Genomic DNA, 9,057 nt, shown 5'->3' with positions numbered 1-9,057 from the left:
TAACCAGTGATAGAAATGATCAATGAAAGAATCCACATTTTAAAATCATCTATATGCATTACAGTCAGGGGCTGTCCATTAATCACGTGAGGCTCGAAAGGGGGGGGGGGAGGGGTCCATCAAAACATCACGAAATATCACAAGGGGGAGGGGGGGTAAAGTAATATATCACGTGTATTTATTCTTTCGGCAAACGCGCGATACTCAACCGAAAAACGGCGTTACATCTATTTATTTTTAGTCAAACGCGTACAACTTTTTCGCATTTCTTTCATTATTTTTATGTCATTCAAAAACAAACTGCAATCTTTCTGTCTACCTCTGAACGTTTACTATTAGTAGTCTTAAAAATAAAATTAGATGATACTTATACCAGTATTTTTTTATAAATAAAAAATTGATTCTTTGCAGGTACGAAAAAATACACGTGATATAGGGGGGAGGGGGGAGGGGTAGTCTTAAACCTCACCACGTATCACCAAGGGGGAAGGGGGGTCAAAAAATACCAAAAAAAACATCACGTGATTAATGGATGGCCCCTCACTAATTTTCCTTCCAAATAAATCTCTGAATGGTCTGAAAGTACGTTTCTAGATAATGAAATACACAGAGTGCTAACGAGGTTTGCATTATATGTATATAAAATTATGGTCCATAAGTCTTAAGAAAACGTTGTTTTTCGGAACTCATTGAACAGAACCCAGCTTATAGTAATGCTTAACGGAAATCCTTTCAGGCTTATGTATTGCAGTAAAGAATAGTCAATCTGCTTTGTTTCTTTGAGGTAAAATATATTTTGTTACTGGCAAGTATAACACCACCTTTTAGGGATATACCAAGGCTTTTACTCAAGCACTATATGCAGATTAAATATTGAAAGACCCTGTTCCAAATTCCTGAGATGTCGTATATTAAATAAATGTACTTAAAACTATAAATTTTCAATATTGTGTTTCAAAGACAAGCAGTATTACATTAGGTTAACTGTACATGGCTCGTTGCCAAATTCATTTTACTGATGTTGCCAGAACACAAGATTCACAGCCATTACGTTTAAAATCGGATTAAGATATTTATTGGGAAATTCATTAAATCAATTAATAAAGAAAATTAACCACAATTCCTTTGTGCCACTTAAATTTATTTACTTACTTTTTTAATTTTATTATAAAAATATATTATAATTATATTATACACTCATAAATATAACATTTATTTTATGAAAATTGAAAATAAAAGTAAATAACTGTGAAATAAGTTAATTGAGTATTTCTTTTAAAAATCTGAACTAAAAAATTGACACGAAGTCACAAAAAAAAAGTGTAAACAATTATTTTAATTCAATGCTCGTTTTAATTTAATGTACATAATTATTGTACCTACACGTAACTTATTTTTGAGTCTCATAAATCATAAATTAATGAGCGTTTTACGAAATGTCTAGCAACAATGCCATTTACAATTATGAAAAAATGTCATCCGATAGTATTCAATAATATTATCAATTCAACTATTGATCAATGTTCACAATTAATTAGATGTAATTAATTTTGGCTTTAAATAGATGCTTTCATTTTGTTTATTAACTAGCTTTCTACCCGTGGTTTTACTCGCGAGCTTGGTTAGTATTATAACTAGTGAAAATTATAATCAGTCAAAATCTAGAAAAAATATTTTCAATTACGTATAAATAATAAATATACGTAAAAAATTAAATGTAGGCACAGTTGAATATTCTATAAAAAAAGGAAATTGTCTTATTTTTCATATGAAGCAAACTTTATCAGAAACTAGCTTTCCGCCGGCGGCTCCGCCCGCGGTTTCAAAGAAAAACTCGCAAAGTTCCCGTTCCCGTGGAATTTCCGGGATAAAACCTATCCTATATTACTCGTGGATAATGTAGCTTTCGAATGGTGAAAGAATTTTTAAAATCGGTCCAGTGGTTTATGAGCCTATTCATTTATCATTATAATCAAACAAACAAACAAACAAAGTTTTCCTCTTTATAAAATTGGTGTAGAAAAAGCTCATAAAGAGCTTCTATTAGGGATTTGGGAATTATTCGATACTGTAATAATTATGCTATAACATTCTGCAAGTTTTTGAAGTGGCATTCCTTTGACATTTTTTAATTCACACCTACAAACGTGCGACACGAGATTTGAAACAAAAGGTTCGTCCAATTTATTTTCCATTTCCTTTACTCAAAGACATTTTTTACCAAATTCAAAACCGGATAGTTGCGAATACACGTGAACTCGAATAAGTGTGACGAAACCAGATTTTGGGAGTTTTCAGAGTTACAGTTTTTCTGAAAAAATCTGGACTGTATTTCAGTCATAGTAGAGTTTTTGGAAATTCGCTCTTAAAAGGCTTAAATTCATCTGTAAGTTTAACATAACAACTGGAGTTTCTTGCCGGTTCTTCTCCATATATACTGCTTTCCGAATCGGTGGTAATTGTTAAAAAATGTTACGACGTTTCAAAAGTGCTTTTATAAGAAGTCTAATCTTCTTATATATAAAAATGAATCCCAAAATGTGTTGGTAAGCGCATAACTTGAGAACGGCTAATTCTTTTTTTATAATATTCCTTGAAGTTCGAGGATGGTTCTTATGTAGAGAAAACGTGAATATGTACCACGGGCGAAGCCGGTTTCGGACCGCTAGTTGAATAAATAAATGTTTGAGTTTGTTTGTTTGAAACTATAATGTGGTATACAATAAATCCAATAATCTCTGTTACTGAATAAATAAATGATCAATTTCAATAAACTTTTAATTATACCTATATTACTATCAAATTAAATTGGCTTTGCAAATATCAAACGATCACATAATATTATGGATAAGTAATGATACGCTTTAGTAGTTAAAAAAAAATCAGTCAAAGAAAAACCCGCATTGTTCCCGTTCCCGTGGGATTTCCGGGAAAAAACCTATCCTATGTCCCGGGGTAAAAAGTAGCCTATGTCCTTTCTCAAAATATCTCTATACCAAATTTCATCCAAATTGATTCAGTAGTAGGCGTGATTGAGTAACAGACAGACAGAGTTACTTTCGCATTTATAATATTAGTATGGATTTAGTTCAATCACGAAATATTCGTACCTATAAATAAATTTTTTGACAAGTAGGTATATTGAATTACATTTACGAGTATGAAGATTTATTATTTTTTTTTAAACGTAATATTATTGGAAATGCTAATAGGTTAATTGATACGTAGATTTTATTTATTTCCTTCCTTGAGCTAGGTAAAAATATTCATAATTAAACGTAGGTAATAATTTAATTCTAATAAGAAGGGAAAATCGTTTAATTAAGTCGCAATAGAATATTTCAAGGTTGTACTTATAATAATCACACGTGTGCGATCTAAAATAAGTCACGCTGATTGCTTATGATTACGGACCAGTAGTTCCTGAGATTAGAGCGTTCAAACAAACAAATAAACAAACAAACTCCTCAGCTTTATAATATTAGTATAGATAAAATATGTTTGTATGTTTTTCTTTCTTACACGTCAGAATTGAAAGATTTTGGTATTTACAAATTGTTAAGAAGCTAGAGAATGCTGTAGGCTACTTCACTGCAGTGTAACATCTCATTCATTTTTCTTTGACCACGAGGGCGAAGCTCAGTATCCTTATGTTATGTGTCATAAATAAATAAGCGCTTAAGGTCCCTAATAATATGAATTTTAAATAGCATGAAAAAATATAGGAGAAGTGTTTTTTTGTCCCTCAGGAAAATATAGATAGGTACCTATTATAATAAACCAAATGCTTATCAATGAGAAATATTTTTTATTAAAAAATTGTCAAACTTTTTCAATAAAAAATTTAATTATAACCATAATATTTCATAAAATAATTCTTCAATCCATAAAAACCGGTTCTGGAGTATTTGCGATAAATAACACCACGAGCCATCAATTTTTATCGTCTCTTCCGTTTTACTGCTCTCTGATAGTGTAGGTTTCTACAGCACTTAGAACAATGTCAACTGTCTTTGTATCGGAAGAGAAATGTATAAAAACTTATCTTTTATCCTATTAAATTGTGTTATTATAAACTGCATAGTTTTTTACCGAAATTATCAAGAATTACCTACAGGATAGAATAATAAATATTATTTTGTTGTGTAATTTTGAAATAGCGTCGAGTATTACATTACATCATGCTAGAACCCACAGAACTATATCGAGCTAAAACCAATAGGAGCACATTAATTAAAATGTTTGTATTCAAGTATCTAGGTATATACAGTTTACTTGAAAAAAATATTTCTTCTAAGAGCAAATGAATACACACCTACATTAATGGGTTTCAATCAATCAAATGAATAATAATTAATCTACACTAATATTATAAAGAGGAAAACTTTGTTTGTTTGATTGTAATGAATAGGCTCATAAACTACTGGACCGATTTTGATGAAATTCGGCACATATAATCTTTAGACCCCCAGAAAGAACATAGGCTACCTTTTATTGCGAAATATGTACCACGGGTGAAGCCGGGGTGGACCGCTAGTATAAGCTCATATTTTTAAAACACTTCGTTATTCCAGTAAAATCACGAATAGAATATTCCCTCACTCATCTAACAAATAACTCAATTTCTTGCTAAAATTCACTTAACGTCCTTGTAAGTTCACTACTTGAACCCGCTAACTTAATTCTTATTCGAATGGACTCGAAAATGTTCTTAAGTGTTACTTTGAAAAATTACTTAAAATGTAGATCATTGGTACGAAATTTTGTCCTCGATATGACTTATAATAAAAGAACGTTTTTTTGTCAATTTGTAAGCAATAAGTTTCGAAACTACTGGACCTGTTTTGAAAACTCTTAATTCTATTAGGTACTCTACAACGTGATAGATCAATCGGTTTGGATTATTTTTATAAATTACATAGATAAAGTACTATTATTAAAAGTTAATTAATAAGTATTTAAAGTAATTTAAAATCCTTAAGTATAATGTTTTCAGCCAACTATTTCGAAACCAATATTGTGTCTAATACCTTAGGTTTCCTGAAAATTTACTTTTTTGTATGTAATACCTAAGGGTCTGTATTATCTAGCCAAGCATTTTGTTGTGTTCATTTTTCTTTTATGTTTTTTATACTCTGAGCAAATAAATCGTAATATTAGTAAAAAGTATTGTTGAAATTAATAAACACCAACCAAAATACATTCAATGTAGTATGGTAACATTTTCAAACAAACCATTGAAAACGAAAATTACAAAAGTAAGAACTTTTCGACCAAATTAAAATCACGCCTCTAGGAGTTACAAAAAACCAGATGTGACACAAAACGATTTCCATCATTATTAAATTCTCTCAAAGGCTTATCCCGGAGCAATAAAGTTGATATTTTACCTTCAAAAGACAATTTCACTGAATGAGGCTTTAACATCAAACGCGGCATTGTTATAACCAAGTTATAACTTTTTACCTTTGATACAACTTGACGTGATGTCAAGTGCACGGAATGAAATTGTTGTCCGCACTTTTTTTAAATTCTAGAGCTCTAAGAGCTCAAGATTTGGTGTTTATAAAACCTCTTTACCCAGAGTCCTGATAGTAGCAATTTTCGGATTATTACAATTGATTAGGGGTCGATTCAAATAATCGACGGAAGGCAGCTTCCCGACGCAAAATGACTGTAACTTTAATCCATAATAGTTTAAATATATCTGCAGTCTGCACTCCAGCACGTTCCAATTTGTTACCACAAAACAAAATAAAAATTACTTTTTATATCACGCTTGGGCTGGATTCGGATAATTGGGGATTCGGACAGACAATCATAAATCAAAATATTTTCTCATTTCTACAAAAAGAGGTCACCTTAATAGGATAATTTAAATATTCATTACAGGAGGAAAAAGCCTACTGGATTGGATTTCTTTATATATAAAAATATATCATCTAACTATTTAGATATAAAGAGTATGAACGATATGAGTTCAGACCACTCGCCCATAATTCTTAAATTATGTATAAATATTATAAATAAGAATAATAACCTAAGATTAGTAAATAAGAAAACAGACTGGAACAGTTTTAGAAGCGACTTGGACACACATATAAAACTTAATATACCATTAAAAAATTCAGAACAACTTGATATAGAAGTTGAAAAATTTATGGTAGACATACAACAAGCAGCATGGAGAAACACACCAGATAGTCACTCTTGTCACAGGGGAGCAGTCTACCCGAAGAATATTATCGAACTTTTACGTGAAAAGAGAAAACAGAGAAACCGGTGGCACCAAACTCGTTTTCCTGGTGATAAAAAGCTACTAAATAATCTCACAAAACAGCTACAAAGAGAGATAAAAAAACTAAATGACGCTAATATGACGTCATATCTCAAAAAACTGACTAACGATCGCAGCACAGACTACTCTCTCTGGAAAGCTACGAAACATATGAATAGACCCGTTCTGCATATTCCACCAATTAAGGAAGAAAATGGAAAATGGGCTATCCACAATGAACAAAAAGCTAAAAGATTTGCGCAACATCTGGAAAATATCTTTAAGCCATATGATGATGACGCAAATGAACTACCTGAAGATCAAAACCTTAATGAAGAATTACAAATAAAGTCTGTAACACCCAAAGAGATTTCCAACGAAATTAAGTTAAGTATTAACCCAAAAAAAACTCCGGGTTTTGACTTAATCACAGGTGAAATAATGCATAATTTGCCACGCAAAGCTATAATTAAATTAACAACACTCTTCAACGCTGCATTTAGGTTAAAATATGTGCCTAATTTGTGGAAAGTTGCTGAAGTTATTATGATATTAAAGCCAGGAAAACCACCAAATGATGTAACATCATATCGACCGATCTCGTTGCTACCAATAGTATCAAAACTTTTTGAAAAACTGTTACTTAAACGGATCATGCCAATACTTGATGAGAAGAAAATAATTCCAGAACACCAATTTGGATTTAGAAAGAAACACTCCACAATAGATCAAGTTCACAGATTAACAAATGTCATCGAAAAAGCGTTTGAAGAAAAGAAAGTCTGTTCAGCAGTGTTTTTAGATGTCGCTCAGGCTTTTGATAAGGTTTGGCACAAAGGTCTCATTCATAAAATAAGAACAATGCTACCAAAACAAATTTCAGATATCTTAGAATCGTATATAACCAATCGAGTATTTAGAGTTCGACAAGACGATGCCTACTCGGACCTCAAGGAAATACGAGCTGGTGTACCACAAGGAAGTGTTTTGGGTCCCATCCTATACCTTTTGTATACGTGTGACATCCCAGTATTAGAAAAAAACATTACTGCAACATTTGCCGACGACACTGCTATCATGGCCACAGGCATTACTTATCAGGAAGCAGGAGATAAAGTTCAAGAAGCTGTGAACCAGGTCTACGAATGGACTCGGAAATGGCGGATAAGATTGAACGAATCCAAATCCGTTCACATAAATTTTACAAACAAAAGAACACAGATTGTCCCGATACTCCTTAATGGCCAACAAATACCTTATGCTAACACGGCGAAATACCTCGGTATGACGCTTGACGCTAAGCTACGCTGGAAGGCTCACGTCAAGAAGAAGCGAGAAGAATTAGGCTTGCGCTATAAGAAATTGTATTGGCTTCTTGGAAGATACTCCCAGTTGTCGATACATAATAAGCTACTCATATACAAACAAGTCCTAATGCCAGTATGGACGTATGGTATTCAGCTGTGGGGCTGTACCAAAAAAAGCAACATTGACATTATACAACGTTTCCAAAATAAAGTACTGAGAGACATTGTAAATGCTCCATGGTACATCCGTAATGGTGACCTCCACCGTGACCTAAAAGTGGACACCGTGGACAAAATTGTTCAAAAACATGCAGAAGCTCATCAACATCGACTTCATCATCACGTGAATGTTGAGGCTATCCAGCTCCTTGACACCACGGACCTAGTGCGAAGACTAAAAAGGACTAAACCTTTTGAGTTAGTGTAGTGATAAGTGAAAAGTGAACAGTGACAATTATCTGTATACCAAAGCACACGAGCAAAGTGACTTACTTCCCCTTAACAGACACTAAGCAAGTGACAATGGACACTCTCTTAGAATAAGTTATTTAGAAATTTAGGTTAACATAAAATTACTTATTAGTCTTGTAGGCTAGATTGTAATTTGTATAAGGTGCTATTTTTAATTAGCAACCTTATTTAATTAAAAAAAAAAAAAAAAAAAGGAGGAAAAAGCATTCTCTTTCTATATGAAGTCACGTCGATTGCATTCATCATTCAGAATTTTAATAGACTGTTCTAGCGCAAAATCCCTTTATTTAGTTATTTTATTAAAAAAAGATTTGAAATTTTAACACATCGTTATAGGACTTCAAATACCTTTTCATTAAATAATTATAATTTATTTTTCATCGGAAAACTGGCATTTCATGCTTCTTTTAAAATACTTATCATTAAATGTATCCAAGATCGAAAAAGTACAAAATATTTATTATCTGTGCTACATATTTTATCTTTTCCAGAAGTCGTATTAAACAAAAAACATTCTAAGCAAGGAATCGTTAACAATTTTCTTTCTACAAAACAGCCTTCTGAAAATTAACTTTTAAAATCTACAAAAGGATGACAAGCAAGATTTCTATTCATTTGTATTTTTCCTTCGAAATTATCCAACGATTTAAGAAGATGACTTGTACTCTTGTATTCTGGCAAATTTCCAATAAATACTGAATAAAAACCGAGTTAACTAGAGCTTCATTTAGTAAAATATACCTAATGAACCTGAAAATTAAGGATATTTTCATAAACCAATTTTGTAATTCATTTTGCCTTAATTATTTCTAAATTCATGGTATGTAATACTGACATAGATATATTAATTAATATGTGAATAATATATTCTGTTCAATACATTTTCATCATCACACGTTTTATGAATTCCGTTCTATGTGAATTGTGAACTTTCAGTGTTGTTCAAATAATCGTACAGCTGAAATAAAGTACTTAGATTATTACCATTAACGCAAGTAGATT

Source organism: Colias croceus, chromosome 13, assembly GCF_905220415.1.
Source record: "Colias croceus chromosome 13, ilColCroc2.1".
NCBI classification, from domain to species: Eukaryota; Metazoa; Arthropoda; class Insecta; order Lepidoptera; family Pieridae; genus Colias; species Colias croceus.
This window is presented reverse-complemented; position numbering follows the sequence as displayed.